The sequence below is a fragment of the Pelodiscus sinensis genome, chromosome 4, assembly GCF_049634645.1.
Source record: "Pelodiscus sinensis isolate JC-2024 chromosome 4, ASM4963464v1, whole genome shotgun sequence".
Lineage (NCBI taxonomy): Eukaryota > Metazoa > Chordata > Testudines > Trionychidae > Pelodiscus > Pelodiscus sinensis.
The window spans coordinates 80,908,686-80,922,259 of NC_134714.1; the positions used below are offsets into that span (position 1 = coordinate 80,908,686).

A 13,574-nucleotide genomic window follows, 5' to 3' on the forward strand; every position below is an offset into this window, starting at 1 on the left:
TGGATAAGTGTTCATCTTACTAATTTACCATTTCAAAAGGCATCGATTGGCAGTTTCAACAGAGACTCCAAGAAATAAGCAAATGGGACCATGATGTGTTGCCTGTATAGGTGGATCTTCCTGCTCAGAATCAATGGGGTTCATTAGGTTAGGAGAAAGTGAATCTTGTGCTGCCACTGCTCACACTGTATTCACAAGAGAATGTCACACTGGGGCTTTTAAATTAGTGCTTATAGTCACTAAAATTCACTTTTAAAAATGTACTCATGTCATTTTAAACATTGCTGCTTCTACAGAAGCTGCTTTCCAGAACATCAAACCCTGAAGTCACTTCACATCCTCAACAAGTAGAATAGGAAGCACTCCCCAGATATGTAAATATCTAGTAAAATGATTTGTCTGAGAAAGGGGAGGTAACAAATAAAGATCATGAAATAGGTCAGGTGGAACATACATTAGGGGTGTGAAAGGTTAACTAGTCAATCGATTAAATGGGATTTTACATCCCTAACATAAATTGTTTATCCTATTTGTTTGTCTCCGTGGAAGAAGTTTGTGTACCTCACATCTCAAACTTTTGTGTGGCTTATGGGACAGCAAAGACTGCTGCTGCTGCTGACTGAACTGCTCTTTGCCACTGGGCATTCATGTATCAGTGTGCCTGTAACCATGAAGCCACTAGGACCGTGCTCTGCAGACAATAAACCTGGCCAAGTGCCTTTGTCACTGAACTATGCCTGAAGTCTTTCTTTTTTGAGTAACATGAAGGTCTGCTGAATTAGCAAACTGCATTTTCTGCTGCTAACATTGGAGCTCCAATATGCTGGAGTGTGTTTCTGAAAGTGATCAATTTGATTCTTCTGATTCTGACAACTTGTTGGGATAATCAAGACTAAGACACTGGCTACATAAGTCAGGTATGTCTTTGAAAGAACAAAGAAAAAAGAACCTGACTGGTTCACAATGTCTGAACATCTATTGCTCCCATTCATATTCATACAAAAGACGAAGCAAGCTTGTCTCTTGCTTTACTTTGAAGCTTTACTTTGACAACCAACTAAGTCCAGTACTCTGAAGTTCAAAGAGGCTAAGGCTGCAGTCCAGAAAGCCGCTAGATAGAGAATGTGCCCAGAAGTATTGGCAATAGCTGCTTTGAAAGAGGGGTCCTATATGGCACCTGTGATGGAATCAAAGAGACATTTCAGCCAATTTGTTTAAAAAAAAAAAAAAAAAAAAAACCCTGCAAACCTGAAAATTCAAGATGGTACCATCCTAACTGACAGATAAGAACAACTTAACCAATGGACTTAGCATGACAAAGAACTCAAAGGATGCCATTGTGTGATACTGCTTAGCTGTCATTCCCCAGCTTTCAATGATGCAGAATCAAACACCAGCTCTTGGAGTTGTAAAGAAAGTGGTCAAAGGGATTTGCGCCTGGCACAGTAGCAAGTAACAATCAGGTACCTCCAGAACTCCTAAAAGCAGGAGGGAGAGAGCTGAAAGCAACATCCATGCACTTCTTTCTACCTGCTGAGAAGAAAGCCACATACCTCAGGATCTGAAAAATGCAAACATAATGGCTACGTCTACACTGGCCCCATAAAACGGAATAGTCATGCACAGCAGGTAAGTCAGAATAGGGAAATCCGCGGGGGATTTAAATATCCCCCGCGGATTTAAATAAACATGTCTGCCGCTTTTTTTCCGGCTTGGGAAAAAGCTGGAAAAAAGCATCTAGACTGGCGCGATCCTCCGGAATAAAGCCCTTTTCCGGAGGATCTCTTATTCCTACTTGAAAGGGCTTTATTCCGGAGGATCGCGCCAGTCTAGACGCTTTTTTCCGGCTTTTCCCCAAGCCGGAAAAAAAGCGGCGGACATGTTTATTTAAATCCGTGGGGGATATTTAAATCCCCCGCGGATTTCCCTATTCTGACTTACCTGCTTTGCATGACTATTCCGTTTTATGGGGGCCAGTGTAGACGTAGCCAATTACTTTATATATGTATATATATAAAGGAGCAGAGCAGACTGCAACAACTAGCAAGGGATATCTCTGCTCAATATAGTCAACAAGGTGTTTGCAAAGATCTTGATGAAAAGTCCTTGCTGAGAGAGTTTATCCTGAGCAAGCATAGGTTTAGAACTGGATGCTCCATGACCGATGTGTCCTTCACAATGTGCTTGTTGCAAGAAAAAAGCTATGTTGAGCTACAAAAGGTCTTCAGTACAATTAGCAGGAATGACATACACAAAATCTGATTGAAAATTGACTATCCACAAAAAGTGCTCTTTCCTGTTTAAGGAATTCCATGAGGGTATAAAAATTAATCATCATCTGAAGTTAGCATTGATGATGGTATAAGGCAAAGCTGCATCTTAGCACCTACTTGCTTTTGCATCTTTTTGTCCTTTTAAGTATGCTTTTGGAAACTATCAGTCTGGCATACGAATTGAATTAAAAATACTTTATAAACATCAGACAATTTCAATGCAAAAAGCATGTTACTCAGTTCACTACTTGGGATCTGCTCTTCACAAATGATGTTGCAGTCATCGCTAAGACGCCTGATGAATTGCAGATCATAATGAATAAGTTCTCTGATGAATATATTAAGTTTGGCATGGTAATCAGTATAAAAAACAATTGTGATGTCACAAGGAACCAACATCCCACCTAAAACCTACAACCGTAATGAAGCTCTGGACAGCATGGATCACTTCTGCTATCTTAGATCAACTTTAACCAGGTGACTTAGAAAACTAGATAGGAGACTCATCAAAGCCCCTGTCATTTTTGGCAAACTTACATCATATGTCTGGAACAGCAAGCTGCTAACCCTGAATTCAGAGGTGTCCATTTATCAGGCTTGTGTTCCGAATACCCTCCTTTACAGCTGTGAAAGCTGAATTATATATTCTGAGCAGAAGCAGAGATTCAGACAGTGAAGGTTGAAGCTGTTCCAAAGAAATCCTTGGAGTCATTTGGGACCAACGGATCACTAACAACAAGGTCCTTGAGAGAGCCAACCTATAGTCTCTGCAGACTACACTGGACACTCGCAGGTTTTACTGGCTGGAACATGTGGAACATGTGCCTCAAGTTTGTCTGCCAGAGGCTGTGCTCTGTGGGCCAGCTCAAACTATTTGCAACACAGAGGGAGGCCAAATCTCCCATACAGTGACAAAGTCAAGCAAGGTCTAAAGTATTTCAGCATTCCCTCTGACAACTGGGAGAACCCTACTCTCAGCCACTCAATCTGAAAAAGTTTGGTCAAGACTGGTGTATTCATCTCAGAGAGCCATCTGAGAACCCAGTCTGTGGCATGCAGGTGACCAAGGAAGCTGTGTTTTCCAGTTGCCATCTGGAGAGTGGAACTGTAGCCATTGTGGAAAGGTCTGCCACTTGTGCCTTCGGTTCTTCTCCCACACTAATGTCAAGCACCATTGACTGACTGACTTTGTTGTGTTGCCTTTCATCTATCAAGATGTGGGATAGCCATATGTTGGGGCTCCAAGGACAGAAGTACTGCGCAGCCTGAATAGCGTTACTGAGGCAACAACATTCCAGTCTCCAGCACCTAATGCCACTATGCTCTCTCTTCATTTCTTGTATCTTCTCCAATCCTCTGTCCTTTCAGTCTGTTTTTCCTTTACTAAGTTTATTAAGGTTTACCAATTATTATGTTTCTATACAAGCATTCCTTTACTAGTCCAAGGTCAGGTGATGTTGGTTACATTCAGAATACAAATATAAGCAAATACAACTTTATTTTGTGCCCTAACAACAGTACAGTTATAAACACTTACAACAGGTTCAGGTCCAGGAGAGACCTAAAGCTCTGATAAAGAACCTCTATAGAGTTTTTTGTCTGCAGTATAACAAAACAGATGATGTAATTGCAGGTTATTGGACTTTAGCAAAAGCTAGATGAGGGTGTTTAGGGCAGGGATTTTGATGTATCTTACTTTGCCATATATTTTCCCCATTATTGGACTAAGATCTAACCAATTATTTATCGCAAGTGGTGTCCAATTAGCCATGCTTCCTTTACTTCCCAAACCTTAAATAAGATGACACTTTTTTCAAAGGGATGCTAGTTTAACACAAGTTACAAGTTTAATACAAACAATTCTTTTCTTTCTTGAAAGGTAAGGGTGGTTTTTTTTTTTTTGGGAACGCATTTTGTTCACACAGTATTGCTCATACTAATCCTCAAACTCAATTTAAAACTATAGTTCACTCAGGACTAATGTGGATTCAAAGACTTACCATTTGCGGCACAGCAGTGCCTTGAATCAGACAAAGTCTGAAGCCAAGTGTCTATGATTCAGTGTGAGGTTTACTACAGGTCTTGTGCAATCAAGGATGATCCTTGAGGGATATCGTGGTGTGGGTGTAGCTTGATGTGCAAATGCATTCAAGAGTCAATTGCATCAGCATAGATAGTTTGCAGCAACTTTATAGCATACAGCAATTTGCAAGAAATGGGATGAAAACTGGTTTTGTAAAGCTGGAAGGGCAGGAGGAACATATGGCAAGATACAGTCAAACGAAGATCAAATGGCCTCTCGTAACTCTTACCCTTCTCTATGAGCACAACTTCAGCAACCACTGTCTCTTCTCATTAAGTAAAATTGCGCAGGGAAGCATCTTTATCTAGAGCTATATAAACCAATTTTAAAAAAAAATGAATAGCCAGTATTTTAAAAAGTGCAGTAGAGAGATCTGTCGGAGACCCATTGTTCTTGTGTTCCCTAATTAAGGACTGGGGGACTCCCACTCATGGAATGACAGCAGAAACCTAATACAGGCAGTCCCCGGGTTACGTACAAGATAGGGACTGTAGGTTTGTTCTTAAGTTGAATCTGTATGTAAGTTGGAACTGGCGTCCAGATTCAGCGGCTGCTGAAACTGCCAGTTCTGACTTACATACAGAATCAACTTAAGAACCCCAGGCATCCCCAAGTCAGCTGCTGCTGAAACTGATCAGCAGCTGATTCCAGGAAGCCCGGGGCAGAGCAACTCTGCCTCGGGCTTCCTGTAGTCAGCGCTGGTCAGTTTCAGCAGCGACTGACTTGGGGACGCCTGGGGCAGACCAGCTGGGGTGCTGCTGGGTTGCTCCAGTAGCGCTGCTCCTCGGTGCTACTGAACCAACCCAGCAGCACCCCATCTGCTCTGCCCCAGGCTTCCTGATTCAGCCGCTGCTGAAACTGACCAGCAGCGGCTGAATCAGGACCTGGGGCAGAGCAGCTGGGGTGCTGCCGGGTTGGTCCAGTAGTGCCCAGAGCGGCGCTGCAGGACCAATCGGCAGCGCCCCAGCTGCTCTGCCCCAGGGTCCAAAACAAAAGCCTGGTCTGCTGGGGGGGGGGGGCACACTAGCTGCGCCCCCCCCCCCAGCAGACCAGGGACACGGGGAGCAGAGCCGCAGCGGCAGCGGGGTGCCGCGCCTCTGAGGCTTTGCTCTGGCAAAGCCTCAGAAGCGCGGGAACCCGCCGCTGCTGCCGCTTCAGTCCCGGTGCCTGTGGTCTGCTGGGGACCGTTCCCAGCAGACCACAGGCACCGGGACTGAAGCGGCAGCAGCAGCGGGTTCCCGCGCTTCTGAGGCTTTGCTCTGGCAAAGCCTCAGAAGCGCGGGAACCCGCCCGGTGCCCCTGGTCTGCTGGAGACAGTCTCCAGCAGACCAGGGGCACCGGAGCAGCTTACAAACGGGGCTTTCTCGCCCCGGAGCTCGCAGGTAGCAATCCGCCACCTCGACCTCCGGGGCGAGAAAGCTCCATTCGTAAGTGCGGATCCAACGTAAGTCGGATCCGCGTAAGTCGGGGACTGCCTGTAATGACATAGCTGACGGTTTTTTTGACTCTGTATGACAACCAGAGATGATGGTAACAATAGTTCCTGCATGCAGTAGGTCAGAGCTGACAACAGAGGGAAGAAAGGAAGGACAATTGTACTGGGGCCCTGAGCACAGGCTCCCCTCAAATCTATAATGTCTGTGTAAATAAAGTGAAATGGTAAGGCCAGCAAACATGATGTACTAGAACCCAAAATTTCTCTAGATAAGCTTGAGTGATAATATAATGTGGAATGCATTTTAATAGAATGACTAAATATTTCTTCTCTTAGTACTGAACCCATGTGGAACTGCATAACATCTCCAGAGTAACTGAATTCATTACTTGCATGGACACATAATGGTAAGTCACCTGATCCCCTATGCATTTTGCTCTGTCTGGGTCCTTTTCCCCCCTAACCCTGTACATGCTACCCACTTGTCTGATTCACTTGTATTTTGGATGGTTCTTTCATGTTGGTGGCACCAAGACTTCAACATATTTTTTGTTTTATCCTCAATTTATAGAGCTGTAGCGCCTAATAAAAGTAACTTACCTAGCTTCTTCCTTCTTTTCCAGCTTCTTGTGCTATGTCCATGCGCCTTACTGCAGAGAAGAACCAGGGTGCTTGTAAAAGCAGATGAAAACAAAGAGTGGGCGTTCACACAGTTATATGCCAGTTCCCCACAAACCACAGTTTAACAGCTGCTGATACAGATTAAGGATGTTAAGGACTAGTTGAGTATCCGATAAGCAAATGCGCCTCTGTGTTTCAAAGCAGTGCTGCAAGGAGCTGACCCTGGGAACAGGAGCACAACTTTGAGGGAGGTTAAGGGTCCGCACCTGGACAGAATGACTGAATCCGAACCCAGGGTGGCTGGACCTGCAGTGGGGGGGGGGGGAGGGGTTTGGGCGCGGACCGTGACTGGACCTCAGCCATAAACCTGCTTTAAAAAATCTTTTTCTTTTTCCCTTTCTCGTAGCATGATGACTCAGTTACTCAAACTAGGGAAAATATCCTCCTTTCGTAGCCTGTGTCTACACTAAACACTTTCCAGCAGCTCAGGCTACTGATGCAGCTGCACTTCTGTAAGCTCTCTAATATAGCTGCTGTTCAGTTGATGGGGGAGAGCTCTCTGATTAGCTTAGCTACTCCAGTTCCCATGAATGGCAGTGTTTATGTCTGGGGGGGCATATCTACGGAGAATATCGACACTCCGGAGGTCAGTCTTTTAGTGTTGGATTTAGTGGGTCTAATGTAGAACCCTAAACTGAACGCTGAGGGTAGCATCCGTTGTCATCTGGTACTCCTCATTCCTCAAGACGTAAGGAAAGCCGGAGGGAGTATGAACTCCTGTCAGCCTCCCATAGTGTGGACGCTGTGGCATTTTGGCTTAAGGTAAGCTGAATCCTGCTATGCATTTTGTGTGGCTGGATGGTATACCTTAACTCAACCTGCCTGGTCTATACTGCCTTGGAGAAGCTGTCCCACCAATATACCAATGTGCACACCAGTGCTTATGTCAGCCTAACCGAACAACGTAAGTTACACTAACATAAGGTCAAAAACTAAGGCTATGTCTACACTACCAGATTGATATTTTCTTTTTAGTTTGTGTTTTTCAGTTCACTTTAGTGGTCCACAATTTTTTCTTCCTGGATGGACTATGGATGGATACTTGGAGTTGGCTTCATGTAAACAGCCAGCCTGAGAGCTATCCGAGCCTGAGAGATATTGTTTCATGTCCCTGTTGTGAAGTGAGCTGTAGTTCCTCACAGATACAATTGCAATTTTGTGTGTATGCATTCATAATCAGAGCCTCCTAATGACATCAAATTCAGAAAATTACAGGTGTTCACAAAAGACTTGACATGACATACATTTATATCCAACAGTATACACAATCAGTTGATTCACTTGCTCATTCTTTGGAATTCAAATGCTTTGTTCTTTTATTGGGGTGTCTGCAACCTCATCATTGTCCCAGTCATGGAATAAAAAACAATTCTATACTTAGATGCATTGTTTTTTCTTACTTAAAACTACAGTAGAGTTGTTTCTTCACTTCTCAGGCATATACCATCTTGCACCTACAGTCTTGCAGAGAATATGTTTGCTTTGATTTAAATATATAGATTCTTAGGAATTAATTATATAAATTCTGGAAGGGTTGAGTATTACTATTTGCTGCTAACTAAAGGTAAGATGAAAAACAGCATCAAAATGAAAAAAAAAAATCAATCCTGCAAGTTTGTCCTTGGTATTGTAATAATGACAGTCCTTATGCAGGAAATAACGCTCACTGATGACAATCAGTGTTTTACCTGACTGTTGGCGACAGGCCCTACATTGCCAATTACCAATTGTACGGATCTAAAAAAAAATGTAACTAGTTTCACTGAATAATATACAACTCTGGTTTGGTAGGGAACTCTGAGGCCTAGTATACACTAGTCCAGGCAGGTCGGCTTAAGGTACACCATCCAGCTATGCAAATACGTAGCTGGATTTGGCTTACCTTAAGCCATGCTGCTGCAGAGTCTACAGCAGGGGTGGGGAATCTTTTTGGGGTTGGGAGCCACTGACTGACAGAAAAGTCAGTTGCAGACCGCAAACAAACAGCGTTGGATTGGGGGGTCTATACTAGACCCGCTAAATTAAACACTAGAGGATAGACCTCTGGAGGGCCAATCTTTATAGTGTAGAGAAGCCCTGAGAGCCTGATCCTCAGGGGTATCAGGATCAGGTGTATAAACAAGAAAAAATAGTGAGCTAAATTACTGTACTCAAAGCTACTTCATGGTATGCATTAATACAGAAAGTCAGCAAAATGATACTATTGGCAACTCAAACTGCTCTAAGGATGAATTTATTCATTGTCATCAAAACCAAGCATCAATAGTAATGGCTACCTGGATAAATTCACATCAAGCTGACCTGGCTAATTATCCCCTTCGTCACAAAGCTATTCCTTGTATCCCAATGTGTCACGTGTATCAGTGAACATGCTGGGTTTGCTGTAATGGGTGCGTCTAGACTGCCAGCTGTGTACATTGGCTGCTTGAATTTGCGCAAGAGCACTGATGTTCTAATGTAAGAATTCAGTGCTTCTTGCACAAATACTTTGACGCTCCCGCTCAGGGATAAGCCCTCTTGCGCAAGAATACTTGCACAAGAGGACCAGTTTAGAAAGGCACCTTAATTTTTTGCTCAAAAAAGCTCCATGTCTAAAATGGCTATCGGAGCTTTCTTGCACAAAAGCATGTCTATACTAGGCACGGATGCTTTTGCGAAAAAGCACTTTCTGCACAAAAGCATCCGTGCCAATCTAGACACTCTTTTGCAGAAATACTTAACAGAAAAACTTTTCCGTTAAAAGTATTTCCGCAAAATCATGCCACTCTAGACGCAGCCAATGTGTATGCCTTTGTCCCATGGCAAGGAAATCCAGATTACAATGTGTTGTTGAATCCAACAGAACTTTAATTCCACAATAGATTTGTTTGATACAATTTGATTATGGGCACAGGCTTCTGTAATTTATTTCAGTGTGTATTAAATATGTATGCTGTTTGAGTGATATGGTATTGTATGTTCTTTCATAACAGGAAGTATAGCAGGCATGTATTTGTTTGTATTAAAGAAGTGGTATTTTAAAATATCAAAAAATGGTTTAGTCTCATTATTACATTGATTGCAAAATGTAACAGTGTCAATGATCTTCCAGGTTTATTGGCTCTCATCAAAAGACATACAAGCTGCCTTTTGTTGGTTGCATCTTGTCTTAAGTAAGTTCTTGGTGGGCAGCAATGGTCTCTCAGACTCTCTGTTTGCATGATGTCTGACATAAGGCCGTGATTTGACTAGGGTCTCAGGGCATTACAGTAATATTATTATTCAGGTTTTACTTATAGTAACATGCAGTATGTGTTAGCTGCTTTTCAAACACTCGACAGTCCCTCCTCCAAGGAACTCTTAATCTAGGAACAAACAGGGAGACAAAGGTTAGGGGAAATGGAATAGAAACAACAGAAAACAAAAATTAATATGCAAGTCAGTCTGATTCACTGTACCCAGCACAGCAGAAGTGAATCTTTAAGAGGGACACAGGTGAAGAGAACATAAGGGCTTTGCAGATGGGCTGAGGGAGATTGTACCTAGCATGGGGGAAATTGACAAACAAATGGACAAGGCTGGGAGTGTTAGCAGAATAGGGAATGGGCATAATACAAAGCGTGACAAGCTTGGATAAATGGAAAGAGAACGAGTTATATAGAGCTTTGAATGTGGCCACCAGAATCTACATTTTATTTGATAGTGGATGGGAAGCCAATGAAGAGTTTCAAAGGAGGTAGTGACATAATCAAGTTGACAAGCAAGGAAAATGAATGTAGCAGCTGTATTTTGCATGAACTAAATGGGAGCAATATGTGATGTCTGGGAAGCCGGAATCAAGGATATTGAAGTAGTTAAGTTGGGCTATAATGAGGGCCTGGGTGAGAGATGTTGCTGTGAGAATATAGATATGCCCTATAAGTGTGGAGCAGGAAAGAGAGAGGAAAAAAATACTAGGTTCATACATTCATATTAATGCAAGTGATAAATAAGAATACTAATAAATTGATCTCAAGAGGCCTTACCTTAAGAGGACTTGCTTAATGACAAATCTGTAGTAACTTCAACGAATGGTTTGCATGAATTAGGATCACAGGACTTGACTGAACATTAAGGTTGGTCACAATTTTTCAAAGAAATTTTTCTTGAGGAAAATGGGATTGTCAAAATCAAAGTTTTCTAAAGAGAAGATAGATTTTGGTAGAATTTAGTATCCGGAAGCTCAGTGTGTTATATTTTGGTTTGACCATATTGAAACACTTTATTTTGAATCAACATTAATCTCTCCATCCCCTTGAGCCACTACTGTACTTTATAGGAAATGGAGTTCTTTATCCCTCCTTCCTCTGTAGTCTCCTCTGGCTCTGTTTCCCAGTCAGACTCCATCATCCATGAAGCTCCATAGTTTCTACCTGTGGGTGAGCTGCATTGATGTCTCATGGGAGTTGTAGTTTCCCCACATTCCATAAACCAGTGTGAAAGGAGAAAAACCAGAGCTGTAGGATCCATTGCCACATAGATCCAAATGTTCTTCTCATTGAGGAGGCGGTGCATTTGGATATGGGTTAACATAGCCTTAAGTTTGCAATAATGGCATTTCCTCCCTGTATTCTTCCATCTGCACTAAGATGCTGAATTTAGAGCCAGTATTGGAGGTGTGTATTCTATAGGATAATCTGGGATTGTTTGAGTACACTGTCACCGTTGTATTTATATTGGCTAGTTCAAAAGATACAACAGTCTCTCAGGCATAAACTGATCACATGGTTGGATTGGGAAAGCATTCCATCTACCCCCATATTATAGCATTGCACAAGTAGAACATTGATTTTTCTGTGGAGAAACACACAATTGCTACATATCTTACACAATTGCTCCTGTGTTCTGGTTTGTCTACTGATCCGTTTATACCTCTTGCCTGTGGGCTGGTCTTGTGTGCAGCTTCAGTGTTTCTACAGTCTTGTTAGACTTTTAAGCAAAGACAAGAAAGTTATTGGGATGGCAGAGCAGAGGCCCATTTAGGTCAAATCAGTTTTGGAATAGAAAAAAATAAATAAACCCAGCTCATAAAATCTCTCTAGCACAGTGTGATTCACTCTTTAAAAGATGAAAACAGGTGAGATGAGATTTGGGTGAAAGTGTGGATCAGTCCCCTTTGGAACCTATGTATTCATTCCTAGCTGTTACCTGTTCGTAGCACAAGAGTACAAACAGGAAGTAGGAAGGATGTTGAGATAATGCAGGACTAGAACTAAACCAAAATTAGCAGATAAAGTACAAAATCAAATGTAAGTAAAGACACTTCCACAGGTCTTACGCTGACCGATTCCTGTAGTATATATCAGGCCTCGACCTTCAGCTTCATCTCAGACAACTTGCACTATACTGTTATGCAATGTAATGTCAATACAAACATCTGTAACATATTCAAAACTGAAAGTGGGGGAATAGCATAATATAGACTGAATTTAATCTCACAGCCACAGCCTACCATATTACTATATTGGGCTATTGTATCACTGAGTAGTAGTCTCAATTGTCCAATTTAAATAAATCTGTAAAATTAGGATAGATTGTATCAGGTTCACTCACTTTTACGCACAGCTGACTCCTTTAGGGTGGCTTGTGGGGAAGTGACCAGCTGCTCCGATGACGACGTGCCCCCTTTGGGTGAGGTGTTCTCTTCGGGTCACTGCCTTCCCACAGTGACCACTCCGGTCTTGGTCTGCGCCCCCTTCCTGGGCGGGGAAGGGAGTCATTGTTCTTCCTTCAGTCCAGGGTCCTCCCTACTCCCTAGGACCCCCAGTTCTTCTTCCTGGGAACACCCAGCTCCCTTCAAGAACACACAGTTCCTCAGCACCCTCCAGGCCTCAGTGGCCCACTGCCAGTCCCTCTCTAGCCCTGCCTCCAGGCGGACTGCAGTCTCTCCTGGCCATTTCTCCCTGGCTAAAGGTGTGCCTCTGCCTGCCCAGTAAGGTTGCCAGGTGTCCGGTTTTCTACCGTGCAGTCTGGTATTTGCACCGTCTGTCCAGTAGAAAAATTCAGAAAAACCTGGACATGTGCAATGTCTGGTATTTCCTGAATTCCCGGCTGGGCACCAGATGGAAGCCTGGTGGGGGCGTGACTGGAAGGCAGTGCTGCGATTGGTGCTGGGAGCCCTGTGGTTGCACCTAAAAGCCGGGTGGGGTGGGGCGGGGTCCAGGACTCCCAGCCATGCGCCCCACCCGAGTCCCAGCTGGGAGCCTCTGGTTGTGTGCAGAAGCCGGACAGGAGGCATGACTCCCAGCCCCGCCCACCCCGGCTTCTGCTCACAACTAAAGGGAGTGCCTGCTGGGGGCGCGGCCGGAAGGACTCCAGCTGTGGCCAGTGGCTGTACCCCCCTGCCAGGTCTGCTTCCCACGCCTCTTCTTCTGGGCCCTCCCGTCCAGCCCCACAGCCCCCTTCCTCCCAGCCAGTCCCGCGGCCCCTGGGTCCCCACCCTACCCCACCTAACCCCCCTCCCAGCCGGTTCTCCCCCGCCATCGCCACCGCCCACGACCAAGTGTGTCCAGTTTTTTGGCAGGGTCTACCTGGCAACCCTACTGCCCAGTTGCTTCTTGAAACCCTGCCTTGTGGTCTTATGGCCTGGGGCTTCCCTGGCTGGAACTCCCCCAGTCTACCACGGCTGCCTCCTTGCAGCCCAGCCTTTTAGAGCTGCCTCCATGCGAGCCCTGTCAATGGCCGTGATGTCATCATCGGGCACCCGGGCCAGCTGCGCCCTAGGCAACTGCCTAGTTCACCTAGGCTCACGGGCCGTCCCTAAGTGATGGGGTCATATATGTAGCTAAATGAATAGAATTTACAGCATGCCATAGAGATTTTCTATTGACCATACAGCGCTATTATGCTCAAAAGTGGAATGGTGGGCTTGAAATGAGTCTGATCCAAAAGATATTTAGAAGGCCCTTAAGCATAAAAAAATTATGGTTGATGAGATCAGCAACAGCTGACAGAAACAGCATAAAGAAGATGCACTAAAATATGGCCCAGGTTACCAGTCATATTAAGGTTATTACGAAATTGCACAAGAATGCTTCCAACACTGAAGCCAGAGCAATAATACTTGATACAATACAATGTTCCC

At 44.1% G+C, this 13,574-nt stretch overlaps 2 long non-coding RNA genes across 14 annotated transcripts in view; one reads left to right on the forward strand and one right to left on the reverse strand.

Moving 5' to 3' along the window:
- LOC102445428 (uncharacterized) overlaps positions 1-7,601 on the forward strand; it is a 104,147-nt gene extending 96,546 nt beyond the window's left edge. For all 13 annotated transcript variants that reach the window (XR_012903526.1, XR_012903529.1, XR_012903528.1 and 10 more), the window contains 2 exons: positions 6,128-6,198; positions 6,415-7,601. This is a non-coding gene — a long non-coding RNA (uncharacterized LOC102445428). The remainder of the gene's footprint in view (positions 1-6,127; positions 6,199-6,414) is intronic.
- A 2,089-nt stretch (positions 7,602-9,690) lies between these two features.
- Positions 9,691-12,181, reverse strand: LOC112546026 (uncharacterized). Its single transcript, XR_012903531.1, has 3 exons — positions 12,044-12,181; positions 10,477-10,630; positions 9,691-9,816 (listed from the first exon to the last, which is right to left on the reverse strand). It is a non-coding gene; the product is annotated as an uncharacterized LOC112546026 (long non-coding RNA).
- Between the last annotated feature and the right edge of the window lie 1,393 nt (positions 12,182-13,574).